This window comes from Lithobates pipiens, unplaced genomic scaffold (genome assembly GCF_037356315.1).
Source record: "Lithobates pipiens isolate NorthernLeopardFrog02 unplaced genomic scaffold, aLitPip1_a1.2 Scaffold_22, whole genome shotgun sequence".
Taxonomy (NCBI): Eukaryota; Metazoa; Chordata; class Amphibia; order Anura; family Ranidae; genus Lithobates; species Lithobates pipiens.
The window spans coordinates 73,655,434-73,667,646 of NW_027507784.1; the positions used below are offsets into that span (position 1 = coordinate 73,655,434).

At 44.7% G+C, this 12,213-nt stretch overlaps 1 protein-coding gene across 1 annotated transcript in view; it reads left to right on the forward strand.

The window, feature by feature from the left end:
- LRP1B (LDL receptor related protein 1B) overlaps positions 1-12,213 on the forward strand; it is a 2,110,020-nt gene that overhangs the window by 325,271 nt on the left and 1,772,536 nt on the right. The gene's annotated exons all lie outside the window — the stretch shown is intronic.

Genomic DNA, 12,213 nt, shown 5'->3' on the forward strand with positions numbered 1-12,213 from the left:
ATAACAAATCGGGTATATATATATATATATGTATGTATATCTATCTATCTATATATGCATATATATGCATATATATATATATATATATATATATATATATATATATATATATATATATATGTGTGTGTGTGTGTGTGTGTGTGTGTGTGTGTATATATATATATATATATATATATATATATATATATATATATATATATATATATATATGTATATATGTGTTGATATATATCCCAATAATAGGTACAGCACCCCTGAGCAGCTCAACAGTGTCTCAACCTGCAACAGAGACCTTGGCAATGGTACTCACTAAGTACCCAGACCTGCCAACAGGTTTATGGTGGCCAACCTCATTTTTGTTGAAATGAAAAGTGTCCTTTTTTGCATTACGGAATGGAAGGCAGAGCTATGCAAACTGTTCTCGTTTAGCCGTTGGGTGGCCAATCATGGAGCACAATTGATTTGCATTATCCCAGAACCAAGCAAAATTTTTTGCATTTTGCAAATTGAAGTTTTTGATATGCGTTCCCAACTTCAAGTATTCTTACTTTTGCTGCAGTTTCCATAGCATAACATAAAAATCCAACAAAGAGAATGGAACACCCTGGAATGGGCCACATACACGCACATGAACTTCAAAGGCAGACCAGCCTTAGTCTGTAGGGTTCAATATTGAGTTGGCCCACCCTTCGTAGCTATAACAGCTTCAACTCTTCTGGGAAGGCTGTCCATAAGGTTTAGGAGTGTGTCTATGGGAATGTTTGACCATCCTTCCAGAAGAGCATTTGAGAGGTCAGGCACTGATGTGGACGAGAAGGCCTGCTTTGCAGTCTCTGCTCTAAATCATCCCAAAGGTGTGCCATTAAAGTTCATGTGCATATAAAGGCAGGCGTCCCAATACTCTTGGTAATATAGTGTAGTAACTAAAGCAGAGCGATCTCAACACCAAAGTTTCTCAGAGATATAAAATTACTAAGTGATTTAAAGGAAAATTAAACCCCAAAACAAACAAAAATTAAAGTGAATGTAAAGTCTTGTTAAAAAAATAAAAAAATAAAACATATTATACTTACCTTCTCCATGCAGTTGGTTTTGCACGGAGCAGCTTGGATCCGCCTCTTCTTGGGTGCCTCTTTGGTGCTATTGGCCCTTCCCTCCTGTTGAGTTCCCCCACAGCAAGCAGCTTGCTATGAGGGCACCCGAGTCTAGCTGCAGCTCTGTGTGTTCATTCAGACACAGAGCTGTCATTTGGCCCCGTCCCCTTTCTCCACTGATCAGCTAAATGGCTTTGATTGACAGTCGCAGGAGCCAATGTGTCCCAGCCAATCAGGAGGGAGAGTCCTAGATGGCCGAGGACTCCTATACATCACTGGACAGAGAGGGGGCTCAGGTAAGTATTAGGGGGTGTTAGGGTGGCTGCTACACACATGCAAGGGCAGACTGACAACTCATGGGGCCCTCGGGCAATAGGAGATTATGGGGTCACACAGTATACACACACACAGTATACAATGGCACAGTATACACAGACATGTTTCTATTGGCTGAGAAGGTACTGGAGAGCTATAATCTCGGGATTTTTAGACCAAAAGGATGTCGGTAAGGGACATTTCAGAGACATATGTACAAAAAACACAGATGTTTACATACTGTCCCTGGGTTTTCTGAGGCTGGCAACCCTGATGGGGCCCCCTAGTGGCCCGGGGCCCTCAGGCAGTGCCCGAGTGGCCAAATGGTCAGTCCACCCCTGTTTGTAATATATCATTTAAGCTGTAATATATGTTTTTTTTAATTTATTTTTTAAGGTTTAATATGGCTTTTAGTAGATTTAAATCTCTTTCAGCAACCAAAAGTACTAGTATCAATTTTAGATAGACTGATGATTTTGAATGCAACAAAATAAAAGGATTTAGTGCAACTTTATTTGTATACACCTTTAAGCCTGATGCAGAATGAGGTTTGACATGCATACAGACAACTCGGCACCCCCACAGATTAAATATCACACATCCGATGGCTTAGCAAGATGCAGTTTATTAAACTGCTTCTTGCTGTGGATGTTTCCTGGTGCTGTTAATAAGATTTCATGTTAAATTTCTACTTTTCTTGTCTTTTTAAGAGCTTTTATTTTTTTTTTTTTAAGTTTTTCAATTGCTTCCAAACCGTACCGAGTGGGCTCAATCACGTTGCAGCCACACACCCACCGCAAACAGCCCTTTTGGTTCCAGATCTGTTTTTACTAATGAATCATCAATCATTTCCACTATAGGGATAAAAGACAAGAAGAAAATTACATACAAGCAATCTATTTTTCATCTGAAATATGTCATAATGTATGATTTTATGCACCACTCTGATATATTATTTATCCTACCTATCCGTCGAGATGTTTATTGCTGATTTTAATATAAGAGTCTAAATAATTCAAGACAAGGCTGCTCCGGGATAATTTGTGGCTGAAAGGTAGCCGTTGGAGGGGTTGTTTTTGGACAGACTCACAAATTAAAGATGCGCAGTTGGTGCAGTCACCAAATTTATACAGAGCAGTAAAAGAAAAGGAAATAAGACATCGATTTAGCAGTGGGCAAGAAACGGTTTATGTAAAAAAAAAAAAAAAAGAGAGAGAAAGAAACAGAGTGTCGTCTGCAAAGTACAGTAATGCATTGCAAGCAATCTCTCAAGTTTTAGTTTGTATCAAAGCCAGATTTAAAAAGTTGCATTGTGATTGGGTATTATGGGTGGCTGCACTTTGCACTTTGTTGTTATTCTTGTTAAATAAACGTAAGGTAGTTCAAAAGTCTAAATTTATTTAACTTAGACCCCTTTCATACTGGGGCATGTCTCAGGCGTTTTCCAGGCATTTTTCAGTCGCTTTAGCGTTAAAAAAAAGCGTCTGTAAAGCGCTTGAAAGAAGCCTCATCTGCAATCCCAATGTGAAAGCCCAAGTGCTTTAAGAGCCGGTTCACACTGCCAGCGCCCGAAAAACGCTCATAAAGCACCGCTTAAACTAGTAGCACCGCTTTACCAGCATTTTTTGAGCGCTAGTGGGGTGCCTTTAACCCCTGCTAGTGGCCAAATAAAGGGTTAAAAGCGCCCACAAAGCGCCACTGCCAAAAAATGCTTTTCAGGTGTTTTGCAGGCACTTCCCATTGATTTTAATGGGAGACTGAGCTTTAGGAGAGGTGTAGTCACTGCTCCAAAAGCGCTGCAAAGCAGCTGCTTGCAGGACTTTTTTTGACGCCGCGCCTCAGTGTGAAAGCACTTGGGCTTTCACATTGGGATTGCAGTTGCGGCTTCTTTTAGGTGCTTTACATGCGCTTTTTTTAACGTTAAAGCGCCTGAAAAATGCCCCAGTGTGAAAGGGGTTTTAAAGCAGAGTTCTGCTAAAAAAAAAAAAAAAAGTCAGCAGCTACAAATACTGCAGCTGCTGACTTTTAATAATCAGACACTTACCTGTCCCAGGGTCCAGCGATGCAGGGGAGTGAGGCCCCGCTCATCTCCCCCTCCTCTCTGCGGCGTCGGCATTGTAAGTGGGAGCACCCAGCTTTGGCTTCACAGCCAGACACCCACTGTGCATGCGTGAGCTGCGCCGCTCGCCGTGACTGGCCAGGCAATCATCTGGGACCTGTGACATGTCCCAGATTGCCGAGAGGGAGGGGGACAGGTGATCTCCCTTTCCGGTGCCGCGGTGCACCGGGAGGAATTGGGAGCTGGAACCATCTGAAAGGAAGGTACCAGATCACCCCCCCAGGAAACGACATGAGTTGCATCTTGATATAGCGCAGTCTTTTACCCCATAGGGTCCCGATGCGCTTACAAACATACACATACTAAGGCCAATTTTAGAGACAGGATCTGATTAACCTATCAGCATGTCTTTGGAGTGTGGGAGGAAACCAGAGTACCTGGAGGAAACCCACACAGGCACAGTGAGAGCATGCAAACTCCAGGCAGATGGTGTTATGGTTGGGATTTGAACCAGTGTCCTTATTGCTAGGTGAGAGTGCTAACCACAACACCACTGTGCATCACCTCCCTTAAAGCAAAAGTTAAATTTTTGGGTGGAACTCCGCTTTAATGCATTCTCTAATTGCCCACTACATGTCTATGATGGGATGGTGCTTTTTTTTTGCCCTAGGCAAGACAAGCTACTTGCACCCCCCCCACCCAAAAAAATTATGTGTTGTGTTCCCCGGTCAGAATAGTAGGGAAACCAGCAGCCATGGATGCGCCCTAGGCGGTAGTGCGCACTAGGTCTCCTACTGGTAGACTACACCACTTCTGCCCCCAAAAACAACAGAAGGTCAAACTCGCTTACTGATATAAAGATGTGTCACGGCTTCCATCCAGGGACATTCTTCGTACTGGTCATCAGTCTCTCCAAAACATAGCCCTGGCCAAAAGTTTTCAGAATGACACAAACATTTACCACTTCAGCCACAGAAGGTTAACTCCCTTCCTGACCAAGTCATTTTTTGCGATACGACACTGTGTTACTTTAACTGACATTTGCGCAGTCGTGTGACCTTGCACACAAATACAATTGTCTCACAGAACGACAATCTGCCTTGTTTACATGGGAATATTGTCATTCTATTAACAGAAAAGTAATTGATACTACCCATATGCCACATAGATAGCAGAGCTCCCAGGTGCTCGATCCACAGTCGCTGGCTGAGTAGAGTAATGTAGAAAAAATGATCCGCACTCCTGTTGTTGCTCTTAAAAATTCTTAATTTTATTGAATAGCCGCAGTGAATAAATGCAGATTAAGTCAGTTGATGCATTTCGGGCTTGTCATTCTGCCTGTGCCATGTGTAATTGGCATGTGTGTAGAATCACAGCAGGCGCGGGTCACCGGTGGTGCACGCGTCTGCCACAGACCCAGAAGTGTCAGATCATGTGCTGGGTACATGATCTGTCACAGAGTGGCAGCCTTTCCGCAGTATATGTGCGGTGGATGGATCGTTAACCGGGTAATTTTCAAAGTCTCCTGCTTCAGTGTATTTAGATCTTTTTGTCAGATGCTACTATGGTATACTGAAGTATAGTTACAAGCATTCCATAAGTGTCAAAGGCTTTTATTGACAATTACATTAAGTTAATGCAAAGAATCAATATTTGCAGTGTTGACCCTTCTTTTTCAAGACCTCTGCAATTCTCCCTGGCATGCTGTCGCTTATCTTCTGGGCCACATCCTGACTGATGGCAGCCTGTTCTTGCATAATCTATGCTTGGAGTTTGTCAGAATTTGTGGAGGTTTTTTTTTTGTTCCCCCGCTGCTTGAGGACTGACCACAAGTTCTCAATGGGATTAACGTCAGGGGAGTTTCCTGGCCATGGACCTAAAATTGCGATGTTTTGCTCCCCAAGCCACTTAGTTGTCACTTTTGCCTTATGGCAAGGTGCTTCATCATGCTGGAAAAGGCATTGTTCATCACCAAACCATTTTTTGATGGTTGGAAAAAATGGCTCTTGGATGATGTTTTGGTACCATTCTTTATTCATGGCTGTGTTCTTAGGCAAAGTTTTGAGTGAGCCTACTCCCCTGATTGAGAAACAACCCCACACATGAATAGTGTCAGCATGCATTACTGCTGGCATAACAGAGGACTGATGGTAGAGCTCGCCTTTTCACCTTTGTTTCCAGAAGCCACAGACAATTGGAAACGGGATTCATCAGAGAAAATGACTTTACCTCAGCCCTCAGCAGTCTAATCCCTGTACCTTAAGCAGAATATTGGTCTGTCCCTGATGTCTTGCCTGGAGATAAGTGGCTTTTTTGCTGCCCTTCTTGTCACCAGGCCATCCTCCAAAACTCTTCTTCTCACTGTGCATACATATGCACTCGCACCTGCAAGCTCTGCACTGGTGGTGCCCTGATCCCACAGCTGAATGACCTGTACGAGACAGTCCTAGTGCTTGCTAAACTTTTTTGGGTGCCCCCCGCAGCCTTCTTCACAAAAATTGAACCTCTCTCCTTGAAGTTCTTGATGATCTGATAAGTGGTTGATTTAGGTGCAATCTTATTAGCAGCAATATCCTTGCCTGTGAATCCCCTTTTCTGCAAATGATGATTGCATGTGTTTCCTTGCAGGTAACCATGGTTGACAGAGGAAGAACAATTGCAAGTGCCACCCTCCTTTTAAATCTTCTAGTATTTTCTTCTAAATCAATCGGCATTACAGAGTGATTTCCAGCCTTGTCCTCATCCACATTGACATCTGTGTCAGAGAATTACTGACATGATGTCAGCTAGTCCTTTTGTGGTAGGGCTGAAATGCAATGCAAATGTTTATTTTTTTGGGGATAAGGTTCATTTTCATGGCCAAGAGGGACTTGGCAATTAATTGTAATTCATCTGATCACTCTTCATAACATTCTGGAGCATTTGCAAATTGCCATCATTAAAAACCGAGGCAGCAGACTTTGTGAAAATGTATATTTGTGTCATTCTCAAAACTTTTTTTGTAGATGTCATAAAAAGAAAAGCCAACATGCAGACTGTAACCCACTATTTTATTAAAAAAACTTGTGAAAATACACTCACATGGCAGAAAGGGTAAAAGGGCTCTTCCACTACACAAAAAAAACCTCAGCAAGATGGCATCCTAGCTCCAACTTAGGTAATGATGTCACCGCCCACCTGATGGGTATCACCCAATGGACTTTCTCATGTTTCTACACTGATGACCAGTATGAAGAATGGCCCTGCATGCAAGCTGTGATACATATTTGTATTTACAGTATAAGCTAGTTTGACCTCCTATTGTTAGTGGGGTCCATCAAACCAGGTGAGAGGACACCCAGAGAGGAGTGGTGGCACAGTGGTGTAGTGGTTAGCACTCTCACCTAGCAGTAAAAAGGGTTGCTGGTTCAAATCCCAACCACGACACTACCTGCCTGGAGTTTGCATGTTCTCCCTGTGCCTGCGTGGGTTTCCTCCAGGTACTCCGGTTTCCTCCCACACTCCAAAGACATCCAGGTAGGTTAATTGGCTTCTGTCCAAAATTGGCCCTAGAATATGAATGGGGACCTTAGATTGTGGGCTCCTTGAGGGTAGGGACCAATATGAGTGTACAATGTACAGGGATAGGGGTAGACACTCACTCAGGTTGAACTGGATGGACTGGTGTCTTTATTCAACCTTACTAACTATGAAACTAGGTGAGAGGAGCTTTGGTGGTGGGCACATTGGTGCTGCTTTCATTGGGGATTAAATGTGAATTCCTTATGCATATGGAAGAAATTTGTTGCACTTTCTGAAGATTGTTGTCACATGAAGATTGCATGGCGTATGGGGCTATTATTATCATTTTTGACAATTGCCACATTTTTTCTTTGCGATATATATTTTAAGAACTACAGTAGGTGACCGCGAGATTGACACCCTACGAGCTCCGTCGCGGGAGCCAGCGCCGAGCTGGCTCACATCAGGAAAGGAAAAATGTTTATTTTCCTTTCCCGATAAGCGATAAGCATCACTGGCCGGGTTGACACTGGTGTGGGGATCCGAATTGGATTCCCGCCAATACCAGGCACTGTGTTTGGTATGAATCCTAAGGGAGAACTCCACGCCAAATGTAAAAAAAAAACGGAGTGGGTTCCCCCTTGGGAGGCATACCAGGCACTTAGGTCCGGTAGGGATTTTAAGTGGAATCCCCTTCGCTGAAAAAAACGGCATGGGGTCCCCCCCAAAATTCATACCAGACCCCTATCCGAGCACGCAGCCCGGCCGGCCAGGAAAGGGGGTGGGGACGAGTGAGCGCCCCCCCTCCTGAGCCATACCAGGCCGCTTGCCCTCAACATGGGGGGTGCCTTGGGGAAGGGGGGCCGCGTGGCCCCCACCCCAAAGCACCTTGTCCCCATGTTGATGAGGACAAGGGCCTCTTCCCGACAACCCTGGCTGTTGGTTGTCGGGGTCTGCGGGCGGGGGCTTATCGGAATCCGGGAGCCCCCTTTAATAAGGGGGCCCCCGGATCCTGGCCCCCCACCCTATGTGAATGAGTATGGGGTACAATGTACCCCTACCCATTCACCTGTGAAAAAAATGTACAAAAAAACACAACACACAAGGGTTAAAATAGTTTTCGGGGGTCTTCTCTCCGGACTCCTCCGCTATCTTTTGCTAGCTCTTTTTCGGCACCGCCGCCCTCTTCTTCCGACTTCGGGGGTCTTGTCCCCCTCTTCGGTTCTTCTTGTCGGGCCACCGCTTCTTCTTCCAGCTCTTTTACTAGCGGTGGCCTGGTCTTCTGTCGCCGCCTTCCGTTCTTCTTCTTCTGGAGATGTTGACTCGACGCTCTCTCCGGCCGCAATGCCAGGGACGCGGTGAGCGGCAACTTATATAGGGACAAGGGGTGGGGTCACCGGTTGATGCCACATGGTGACCCCACCCCCTTACCCCCGCCCCCCTTACGATGTCACAGTCCCGGAGGATGCTGGGACTGTGACATCGTAAGGGGGGGTCACCATGTGACATCAACCGGTGACCCCGCCCCTTGTCCCTATATAAGTCGCCGCACACCACGTCCCTGGCATTGCGGCCGGAGAGAGCGTTGAGTCAACATCTCCAGAAGAAGAAGAACGGAAGGCAGCGGCGGCAGCGGCGACTGCGGTGACAGAGGACCGGGCCACCGCTAGTAAAAGAGCTGAAAGAAGAAGTGGTGGCCCGGCAAGAAGAACCGGAGAGGGGGACAAGACCCCCGAAGTCGGAAGAAGAGGGCGGCGGCGACGAAGAAGAAAGCCGGGCTCCTCCGCTAGCAAAATAGCTAGCAGAAGATAGCGGAGGAGTCCGGCGAGAAGACCCCCGGAGCTGTGCAATAAACTATTTTAATCCTTGTGTGTTGTGTTTTTTTGTACATTTTTTTCACAGGTGAATGGGTAGGGGTACATTGTACTCCATACTCATTCACATAGGGTGGAGGGGCCAGGATCCGGGGGCCCCCTTATTAAATGGGGCTCCCGGATTCCGATAAGCCGCTCGCCTGCAGACCCTGACAACCAACGGCCAGGGTTGTCAGGAAGAGGCCCTTGTTCTCATCAACATGGGGACAAGGTGCTTTGGGGTAGGGGGGCCACGTGGCCTGGCACGGCTCAGGAGGGGGGGGGGGGCTCGCTCGTTCCCACCCCCTTTCCTGGCTGTCCGGCTGCATGCTCGGATAGGGTCTGGATTTTGGGGGGGACCCCACACGTTTTTTTTTCGGCGAAGGGGATTCCCCTTAAAATCCCTACCGGACCTAAGGGCCTGGTATGCCCCCGAGAAGGCATGTGGGCTTCATGAGTGAGGCCACATTATCGCCTCGCTCTGGCTGCTATAGGAAAATTTCCTTTTTCCTATTGCAACCAGCTCAATGGTATCACGCTGTTTAGAGGAGCCTGTCTCCAGGAACCAGTGTGATACTGTCACGCTGGAAACACAATATCGGCGGCACCTACTGTACGTCTGTTCTATTATACTGACTCACGTTGTTTATTTGCTTTGTAATGTTTTTGTTATATTACTAATGTTTTTGCTGGGTAAACCAAAACTTACAAAGAAGTGGACCTGGAGCCTTACGGTACATCTGTGTTTGCACAGAATCTGGGTGGAAGGGCACATACTTGATTCTCAACTAGGCTGTGTACAAAAAGAAGGTAAGGGATAGTAGCACTTTATATGAGGCTTTTCATTAGGAATGATGATGCACACATAAAAAATTAAATTATTATAATTTATTTGCACAATCACATTGGGCATTCCATATCTTATAAAACATGTTAAATCAATGAACAATGATGCAATGCAATCAAGATACTCACATATTGAATATAACTGATACAATAAGCATTATAATTGATCAAAGAACATGATTAGTATAGTAAACGCACAAAATTGATAATACAGATCATCAAACAGACATAGTTGATCAAATAAATTCATAAGTTAAACATACATCAGTTGGCGATTATAAACAATTGATTATGATACATGATAATATGCCAGACTTTTTGGCACCCTTGGATTGAGAGACTCAACGCGTTTTATGGCATTACAGCCATTCATCAGGAGTATAATGTGAAGTTAAACTAAAAGATGGATAGATAAATAACTATTAGTGTATGATAAAAATCTCAAAACAACTTGTCAGTTACTTACAAGTCCCAAGTCAAGCCTAGGTTCCAACCGGATATCAATGATGGCCTTAGACAGGTGTCCAAACCGGGGTTGAAGCAGGAGACCCCCCAAAAAAATACCAAGGGAAACAGCCAGAGGCATGCCAGGTCACCACAATACAGTCCCTATGCAATAAAGTGCACTTGTCATTCTATGAAAAATTAGTAAAAAAGGGGGATGGGGTGGGGGTTTAAAAAGAGGAAACAAAAACTAAATAAAAATAGTTGGAGCTAAGTGAACCACCTTGGTGTATCCACAAAGGGAGGGGGGACAGACGCCATTGCAGTGGGGGGAAAGAGAGAATCAAGGCCGTGTACTTATGGAGACTACACAACTGCATTTGCTGTACGTTCACTGTCACATACCTGACTGTGGAGACCGAGATAGCGAGGGTGGCCTCTTGCACAATTCCCATCCAAGCACCTCTAGTAGTGGAGACAGGGACTGCTAGGGCAGTGGAAGGGCACAGGTGTAAGGAAGCTGTAATAGTGAGCTGTATCTTGAAGACACAGAAGTCCTTCCTGTGGTGGTATGGAGTTTGGTCATAAGCCCTGTTCAGAAGCAGTTAGGAAGACAGGTGCTGGGTCAGGATCAGGTTTAAGGTTGGGAACAGGCAGAAATCACTAATGTGCCTCCACCCAATCAGGAAGTGGAGAGGTAGTCAGAAATCCAAGCTGAGGTCGGTAATATATGTGATCAGCAGACATAATAGGCAGAGTGATCCAAGGGAGGTGTCAGATGTAGTTGATTCAGGAACAAGATTAGCAGACATTCTAGGATCAAGAACACAGGAACCAGATAAACAATCCAGCATCGAGACTCTCAGTTTAAATAGGCTGCTGGATGCCAGAATCTGTGGATGTCTGCTCATGCCTACATGTACGCGTACATGCCTGCATGATTTGTCTAGTCATTCTAGTCCTTGCACATGCGCATAAGAATTAACACCTGCTGCGCGGGAATGAGCACATGTTGTATAGGATCTTCAACATTCGCCCACTTCTGTGATTTGCATTTGCTGACATTTTCCCCCAGAAACGGTCACTTTCCATTTCATTAATAGGTTGCAAAGGGCATGGTTTAGTCATTTTTAACTACCACATATAAATCCTTTATGAGACAGTATGTTCTTTCTTTTTCCAGAGGATGCATTCAAAACTCAGAATAAGCCAAAAATTCTTAGTATTTTACTACATATTTTTAACATAACCTATTTTTAGGTTTTCCCTTTAAGACTTTTAGGTAGAGGACAACTGGTTAACCGGTTAAGCCAAAACATCATCTCTATCCACTTTCTGAGGGATCTATCGTATAGATACAGATCCAACAATTGGATATACTATTAATCTTGCCTACTAGCTAGGATTCATTTGTAGATTGTATCAGAGGCAGCAAGTGACACCTCCTGAGATGGGGGAAATGCTCATGACATATAACACAGAAGGAAAGCTTCTAGTTTCGCTTTACAAATCAACATTTGAGTGCCGGATGCACAGGGACAGGTTGGATTGGAGCAGTGGAGCAAGGCCGTCATTGTTTATCTTAAGACTTATGGCTGCTGAGATGCATTCTGGGTGATATTTTGGCAACCGTCTCCCTCGTTACCGGCACGGCTTGTTCCGAGCACAGACAATCGCACTCTACAGATCTTAATATGGTCTTTGGCCTACGGGCATGGCTTCATTATTCATAATGTTTGTTTTTAGTTTGAGGCATAGATCCCAACATTTTATTAAAATTCTCTTTATTTTGATGCAAACTCCTCACAAATTTCTAGGCAGGTGAATGTATTTCACACCATATGATTGTCTTACTATGAGTTTAGTGTGCTGTCCAAGTTTGTCTGCTTTGTCCTTTTGGATATTGTCCATTCCCTGGTTTCATGTTCTCACTTAGCTCCACGGCTGACTTGCAGCCAAACGAATAATTTTATCAGGACAACTGCACTTGACAGAATTTTCCAGGCTATCCACTATATCAAACCTCACCAAGCTCGAGCGTTGTTGTGAAGAGTATAATGTGAAACAATAGGCATGAACTCCTTTGTCTTGCACCTGATTA